Here is a 9,224-nt window from a genome sequence, read left to right on the forward strand (position 1 = left end):
AGTAATCATTATTTTTTACTTTTTACAGGTTAACTAGGGTCACCAATGCTACAGAACTGAACATGAGGTTATTTTTCTACTCATTATTTTCTGGTGTTTTTAGCAAGGTTACTTATTCTCCTGTCTACTTTTTCTGAGGGTACAAATTCTCTTAGTTAAAAACTCTTACCATATAATCAAGATGCATTTTTTACTGAAATTAAATTTCCCCCCAAGCTAACTAATTTAAACAAATTTCTCTGAATGAAAATCTAGTTAAATTTTTTATATAATATTATTCATTCATACTGGTCAATATTTACCAGGTATCTCTGTGTGTTTTTTATTAGGCACTAAATTACAACATACAAATATATACAAATGATGCAGAATATATAGACTAGGACAATAAAGTAACAATAATGCTTCCTTGCCTGCCATGTGGTTATGTTACATTGAAATCTCTAACATGAAAAATAATTTATTAACAGAAATCTAAAAAATAAACTCAGAAGTAAAGCAGAATTCTGAAATTCTGAAAATCAATATCTTTATTAATGGTCATTGTTTTATAATGTGGCTACTTTATAAAGGTAACAAATAGGTTAAATAGTAACTGGCAGAAAAAACAAATTTGACTTATTCTTTGAATTTGCCATAGGAAGTGTTTGCTAATCAGAAAAGACAAAATAATTGCTATAGTGATTATTTTACTAGCTAGAACCCTGGTTTATCAGCTTAGGATCGTGTGTGTGTGTGTGTGTGTGTGTGTGTGTGTGTGTGTGTGTGTGTGGACACTTTCTAGATGAGTAAATTTGTCCTTCTAATCAACAAGCAATCTAGCTGGAAGATGTCCTGATTTATTTTATTACTCGTTATAGACCTAAAGATACTAATTTTAACTATTAAGTAGGAAGACAATTCTTACTAGTATTTACTTTTTCTACAAATTCATTTATTGAACACATACCATACCTAAGGGTTTAGCTTTGATTTACCTATAATCTCTTCCCAAACTCCCTTGTGATTGGGCCCCTCACAGAGGATTACCACATATTTGATGGGTGGTTGGAAGGTCCCTTCCTATCCTATGGACAGAAGATTCTAGGATGCCTTAATGTATTTAATACTTTATTTACATCACTCCTGATGTGTATTTATATGCAGGTAAGCTCCGTTGAATATATAACCTGATGCAATTATTAACACTTTATTGATAAGTTTATGTAGTATAGGTATTTCTAGGTTGCAATAGGCCCATTGGGTCTCAGCAGGCCCATTGGTATACTTACTAGACCTACAAAGAAAACGCCTCAGATTCCATTCTGGGAACTGTTTTATTATGGGCTATTAATAAATTACCCCACAAGAGGTCACCAAAGCTCCAATATTGTGGGAGTGTGATCTTCTGACTTCATCCTTCTTGCAAAGGAATTGTAAAGGTTTTGTGTCCTGTTGTTTTGCCTACTCAGTAGAAAGATCTGCCAGTCTGCTCCAGCCAGACATGAAGATAACTGAAAAGCAGGGTTTATTTAGGGCCAAGGAAATTTATGGACATTTGTAGCCATCTGTTGTATGGGCCATCCATCCTATAGATAGATATCCACTGTATGAACTTAAAAGAATGGGAAACACAAACAGGCACCTTCTGACCTCAATAACTAAGCTCCTTTTGCCAGAAATTAGACCCTGTTTAGAGGCACAGTAACACTTCTGAGGTCCTGGTTTGACAATTCCAGGTGTCGCACATTCCAGAATAATAGAACAGGGACCTAAAAGAGGCTGCACTCAATAACTATCTGCTTGAGGAAGGTTGAAGAAAGAAATACCAAAAGTACTCGGTGATGGAAAATGTGGCTAGGTCCACTTCCTGGGAGGATTTTTTGTAGTAGTCAGATGCCTGTAAGGAACTGGGTTTGCAACAAAGTGTTCTTTAAGGAACACCCTCTATTTTCTTTACAGCAAATGTGAATATTAAAAAAAGAATTAAATTATGTTTTAGAAAAAAAAGTAGCTTAAAATTTGAGGATATTTGCCACACCTTTATAAGCATTTCCCTCAACCTTATAAATATATTACCCTAACATAAAAAATGGAATTTGTCTTTGATTTCTCATTCTGTAGATGTTATAAGAAATAATGTTACTTTTAGTACCCTTGAGTAGTAACATTATTGGATGTATATCTTCCTAGCCTGGGCCACTGGTTTCATTCTTTAATGTGTTCTATTAGATAGGGGTACAGGGTGCAGGCAGAACCTTCTCTAATGATCTTTTCACTTCCTTTCCCTAAATGGGGAATATTTAACTTAAAATATTTGTGAGGTTAAACATATATATTAAAAATTTTTTTATTGTGAATCAAGTGTTTGACAAATCTTACATTTTCATATGAATAAAGAGTGTTAAGGTTATAAAGAAAATTAGAATTGTAAGGATGGAAAGACCTTTAAAGACCCCAACCCTATGAACATGTAGGGATTTCAACAAGATGATTTCTATGGTCCTTTCCAGCCTCCAAATGTAAATTCTCTATTTAAATTCTCATGCTTTTGGACTGTAAACATCCATTTCTATCTCAAAGAGATTGCTTTAGGTGGAGGGCTTTTCTTAATTGAATATCTATCTTGTTATGCACCATGGTTTTGGAAGTTAAAAATCAGGTCCTGAAATCTAATTTTCTGTAGTTACGGAGATTTTACATAAGATCCTCAGCATTATTTTATGCATATATCCAACTTGTGTTAATGAACATACTGTTTCATGAAATGCTTTTGTAGTATGCTATGCTGGGGTCCAGCCCCAGCGGGTCCAGGGGTCCCCAAAGGTGTGGACGGAGTCGGCGAAGAAGGAAGGACACAGAGACAGTGTTCAGTTGATCAGCAGCCTAGCCAGGATCTCCAGCCAGGATCTCCAGCCAAGTTCTGGTCTGGATCTCCAGAAAGGTTCTGCTTTGGGTCTCCAGCCAGGTTCTGTGGCCATGTTCCCTCGCTAGGTTCTCCAGCCAGGTTCTGTCCAGGTTCTCCAGCCAGGTTCAGTCACCAGGTTCTAGTCAGGTTCTCTTGCCAATTTCTGTAGTCAGGTTCAGTCCAGGATCTTTTGCCATGTTCTCTCCAGCGAAGTTCTTCTGTCTGTAGGTTCTGTGTAGGTTCTGTCTTCTTGGCTCTCTTCTAAGTTCTGTCTTCTAAGCTCTGTGTTCTAAGTTCTGTGTTCTAAATTCTGTCTTGTTACATCTGTATTTATACCAGTTGATTCAATCCTATCAATCTCTATTCCAAAGGTTAGGGCGTTTCTTATCTCCATTCCAGGGAGTAAAGATTATGTAGCTTAAGCATGCTTGTTCATAGTTAAAGTGATTAATTACCCGCCTGGCACTTAATTGAGGGGTTTTATTCCCTCCCTAACTTCAGGGGAAAATCCCTACCTGGGGATTCAACCTTTCTCGGAGAGGTGACCTTGGTTAAAACACAGTGCCAAGAAGGTGAGCAAACATATTAAGAACCGTATGCCATATATGCCAGGTCCCTTGAAACAGCAAGGATGGACCGGCTCCCGGCAATGCTAAATATAATTCTCCCCTCATTTCTTTTTGGCGGTGGAAGACTGACGTACTTGTATCAGAGATGCTCATGAATAAAAGGCCCAAGTGAATAATAATATAGGGACAATGAATTTCTATTTGACTTGAACCATCACCCAGAAAAAAAGGAGAAATGAAACACAGGTTATTCAGGGCAGTGGGAGTAAAGGAGTAAACCTATCATAATGTATGAAAAGGCAAATTTTTACTACCAGAATCTCTAGGAATCATACAGTAAGTCTTTTTTTTTAGATCAACATAACTGAATTTTTAATGTTTAAATTGTTGGGACTAGTTTAAATGTGAAATCTGGGCCAAATGAACTATGACTCAGATTTCATACTGTACACAAGACCTTGATTTCATACATTAAGTCACACATAAAAATCTGTGTATTGTCGAATTGCCATGCTCTGCTTTAAGTGACTGGATGGAGTCTGCCCAAATTCAAAGAATAATTCACTGTCACTCAAATGCTAATTAACCTCAGTTTTAATAACAGAAAGCCTTTTGGTACAACTACAATGGGACATGTATTTACTGTCAGTGTGGTTAATATTTATAGTTGAAGGGTTGACGCCTATTTCTTATTTTCTTACAAATTAATAAAATGCTTGATGAGTCTTAAGAAAGGAAAATACTTACAAGTTGAATAAGTTGTGCAAGGTGTTGTGGCAGATATATGCGAAAGCTTGGCTGTCACCTTGCTAAACTATGTGTGGTCTCTGCACCAGGAGCATCAGCATCAACTAGGAACTTGCTAGAAATGAAGAATTTCAGGCCCCATCCCAGACTTACAAAATCAGAATCTGCATTTTAAGAAAATGCCCTGGTGACAAAAATGCATGTTAAAGTCTGAGAAATATCATTACCACATGCAAGCAATTCAACTAAAGGCAGGAGAAATTGCCTAATCCTTTTGAAGACATAAAAGACATTTCAAAACAAAAGGGAGTTGATGTGACCGAGTCATCCTGCAGAACTATCATCTGCATGTCAGTCACCAATATCAGAAACTTCCCTCTCAGTTTGAACAGCAGTTGCTTTACTTTCTGTGACAAGGTGATTCAACTGAAGAAAAATTGAGACTGTTAGTTGGTTAAATAAGAAGTGCTAACAAAACCCCGGGCTCTTTGATATATCTCAAAACTGCACTAAAAGAATTCTTTCAATACGTATGAAAGGAAAAGTTTTGCCTTAAGAAAGCATTGCTATAATTTTGTTGACAGCTTTCTTTTTGTTCCTTAGCATTCCATGAAATAATAGTGTATCTCATCATTGATAGTGTCTTAGACTTAATGTAAAGCAGTATCACATAATGTGCTAAGTGCTATAATAGCAAAAAAGCAGGGAACAATAAAAATTTGTAGAGCAAATAGATGGTCTTTTCTTGTAATCAGGGAAGGTGTATTGCCTTGAGCAAAAGTTAGTAAGGTAACAAAGGGAAAGGAGTAAAATGCAAAGTAGAGATTTTCAACTTTGACACTGTGATCGCCCCATGGGATACATTCCAAGGAGGAATTACAAGGGCAAAGGCAACCAGACTGCTTGTCAAGAAGCAGACAGAGAAACTACATCAATGTTTTTATTCCAGGGGGTGGGGAGTGGGGAATAGGCAAGGGATGGGTTTATAGCTTTGCTTTAGCTGCAGTGTTGCAGAGCAAAGGCAAAGGGAAGAACCTCCATACCTCCGAAGAGAACCGGCCTTGCCTGGGACCAGTTTTCTGTTGAATTAAGTTCAGGGACAAAGCTTGCTCTGTCCTTGAATTTTCTTGAATGAGTGCAGCTCCCACTTAAGAAACAGGAACATTAATTTTGATAACTAGTGTGGGATTTTCAACTTTGCACACTATGATCACCCCAAGGGATGCTTGAACCTTCCCCCACACCCCCACCCTTTCACAGAAATTCCTTGTTAACTCTTTGGGAGAAGCACAGGCATTGGTAATTTTTTTTTTTACCCTCTCCCTCCATGATACTACTGTTCAGCTTATTTTAAAAACATGGGCTTAGGGTTAGAGTGAGTTAGGATAGATGAGCAGCTGGCCAGCCGTAAGCATGAACTTCAGCATCCATAAGGTCACAAAGAGAGCATCATTCAAATCCTTGCCTTGTTTGGGTAAAGACGGTTATATGGGCAGATAATGTGGGGGAAATGAGGAATGACTTTCTGCCACTATCTCTGAGCCCCAGGATTTACCAAATATCTTTGGTCATCTTGGAACCCTTTCATTGTAGAATAATAGATCTCTTTTCTAGCATCATATGGTGGTCTGGGATATAAAAACCTCACATGCGGGCTCTCAGATATGCACTTCTCAGAGTAGCCCCCAGGTAGCGCTGCGAACTGGTGGTTTTTCATGGCTTGGACAGAGGGGTAGAGGCCTGGTGCTGTCTTTGATGAAGAATATGGGGCCAAAAAAAATAGGCTAACATTGGTATCTGGTGACATCTCTGCTACCTCTTGGCACAAATATTATTCCTATTGCTCAATCCAGCAGTGAGAAAGGCAGCTGAGTGAGGAATTTAAGCGAACGTGCACAATGCTGGCACTAGACATTTCAGCCAAAGGGTAGGATGGACATATTCCAGAATGAAAAGAAGCACGGTAATTGGTTTGCAGAGGCAGAGTGTAACATTAGGCCACAGGTCACAGACAGCACTGTTCTCTCAACAACTTTTGTGCAGTGCTGGGTGTGTCAGCTGGCCTCCCCTGATGATGTCTGCTTACTCAGGAGTCAGCTTGGAGCAGGTGATATGTGACCTAACCATACTTGCATTTGTTCTGCAAAGCTATTTGATGCCTTAGTTTATTATAGGCCATACTTGGAGGCTTGTTGTTTTGAAGACAGATTTGTAGTTCAACCAGTGAAATGTTCTCTGCCTGAGAGTGGAGGCCAAGACACCTAGTTTTTTAGAGAAGACATGATTTGACTCAGTCTCTTAAGTGATCATTTACCACTACTCAGAGTAGAAATCAAAGTTGGTACAATGGCCTCCAAGGCCCTTTGTGATTTGTGACCCTTCCTTGCTACTTCCCTGACCTCATCTCCTCCTACTTGCCTGCTCCCTCACTCTGCTCCAGCTAACCTCACCTCCTTAAATGTGTCACACTCCTGCCCCAGAGCCCTTGCACTTGCTAGTCTCTTTGCTTAAAATAACTCTTAGCACAGATGTTTGGAGAGCTCACTCCCTCTTCTCCTTCAAACCTTTGCTTGAATGTCATCTCTGCAGTAAGGCTTTGCTTGACCACCTATTTAAAATGATACTCAACACTCCCTAACTCCTTTCTCTGTTTTATTTTTCTGTTTTCTCTATTTACTTTTAATTAATTAATAAGTTTCATGGCTTTTTAAAAAATCTTTTGTTCTCTGCTTATCCCCAGAGCCTAGAATGATGGATGGTGATCAATAACTAGTTCTTTGTTGAGTAAATGAAAGGACACATTGATTTTCCCCAAACCATATAATTACTTGGTGTCAGTAACACGGGGGCTGAGCACTGACCAAGTGCTCCACATTCGGATGTGCAAAGCTATTTTGACTGGGAACGTGTATTGCTGATGCCACAGAAAATAAGTAAACAGTTATATGGGCTCTACCTCCTGGACAACTCTAGTGGTGAGTGGTATGGGGTAGGAGCAGCAATGAAGAGCTGAAGGTGGGCCATTCATTATACTTCTAGCTTCAGGATGAGTTCTACAAGTTCACTGGGCTATACCCTCTCAAGCCCTCATGGCCTAAAATTGTGAAGCATCACAGTGCTGGGGTGAACATTTATAGTGTTTGTTGCTCAGCACTCACTACCCTAATTTGCTTTGAGGGACCCACTTGTCCCTCAGTCTCAGTCTATGTTTCAAGTGAAGTGGGTCCCCTAGAGTAGTCGTTGCAAACTACTGCCTATAGACCAAATCTTGCATGCCACCTGTTTCATAAAGTCTGCAAGCTAAGAATGGATTTTACATCATTAAATAACTGCAGGGGAAAAAAATCCAAAGAACAATGGCATCTCATGATATGTGAAAATTATCTAAAATTTCTATTTTAGTCTATATAAATAAATTTTTATGGTAACATAGCTATGCTCATTCATTTATATACTAGAGGCCCAGTGCACGAATTCATGCATGGGTGGCATCTGGCCGGCCCGGCCCCAGTGGGGGCTGATCGGGGGCAGGGCTGGCCATGGGAGCAGCAGGATGTTGGGGGTGGGGCCGATCAGGCCCCTATTGGACCAGTTGGCCACCACAGCGCATGTCATAGTGACCGGTTGTTCGGTCATTCTCGTGTTCCAGTCGCTTGGCTTTTATATATAGAGATGGCTGTTTTGTTCCACAATAACAGAGTTGAGTAGTTGTGGCTGAGGCCACATGGCTGGCAAAGCCAGAAATATTTACTCTCTGGCTCTTTACAGAAAAAGTGTGCTGACCTCTGCCTAGACTATCAGTGTGTGATTCTGTTCCCATAATTGCAGTGCATAGTTCAGCAAGAGGCCCAGGATCAAACGTCTGGGCCAGCAAGCAATTGAGGAAGCTGGCTAGTCCCTCTGCTGCTGCAGGTGAGAGCCTGTGATGTCAGGAACCATCTCGCACCCCTAAGGACGAGGTTCTGATCAAGTTTGTATAAAGCCATTCTAGCTCCAGGGTTTCCAGCTATGGGAATCAGTGCATTCTTTGTAATCTTAAGTGAGTTAGAATTGGTTTGTGTTGCTTGTGGCCAGAGAAACTTCACTGTTAAAGTTGCTCAGAAGAAATCCTGAGATTCTTCTTTGGGAACAGGATTAATTAGTTCCCAAGATTTTGGCCTTATGGTGGAAAAAGGAGCTGCCTGGTAGGAGACAGGAAATCTGTCTTAATAGTACCCTCTGTGACCCAAATTTGTCCTGTTTGGGGAGACATCTTAGATGCTCAAAGATGCAATTAGTGTCTAGAGGACTAACTTTACAACACATGTCCTATGTATTCTTTAGGTATAAATATTGAGAGGCTTCAGGGCTTATGATTTCATATCCACTTATTGGAGTTATCTACATAATATATGATTTATCTCTTATAGACTCTTCAATTTCTATGTACACAGCAGCACTAATGAATGTTTTAATTTAAATGAAATGCACAAAGGTGTTCAGGTGGGAAAAGTATCATCATATGTTTCATTATTCTATTTGGATTGAGTTTTCAAAACATCAGACATTATTAAATATAGACTCATTATCAAATAAGAATATAAATACATGTAGTATTTTGATTATTAATATTTTTAGGGATATAAATCTTATTGATTAATCCCACTCCCAGCCATTTAAACTGTGAAGTTGCTTTCTGCTTGGTGTCTCAGGAAAAGGATGTAACATGGAAAAAATCAGAAAAACAAACAAAAAAAAAACCCACAACAACCCCAAATCCAAGAAATTTACTGGCAAAAGCTCACACCTTTAAGACAATGGAGAATCTCTGTGTGTAGACAAATTATTTGGGAGAAATATCATGTTGTTTCCCCTTCTGGAGAGGAAAATATTCTCCTAGTATATGTAGGAAACAAGAGTAAAGGAAAATAAGAGGATGTGATGACAATAGTAATGGATGGGCCTCAGGCCCACCTTAGACCTCGGAACCCCTGCAGGCCTTGCTAGAGCCTCCCCTTTGGATTCTGCCCGGCCCACCCGTC

This window comes from Myotis daubentonii, chromosome 6 (assembly GCF_963259705.1).
Source record: "Myotis daubentonii chromosome 6, mMyoDau2.1, whole genome shotgun sequence".
NCBI lineage: Eukaryota > Metazoa > Chordata > Mammalia > Chiroptera > Vespertilionidae > Myotis > Myotis daubentonii.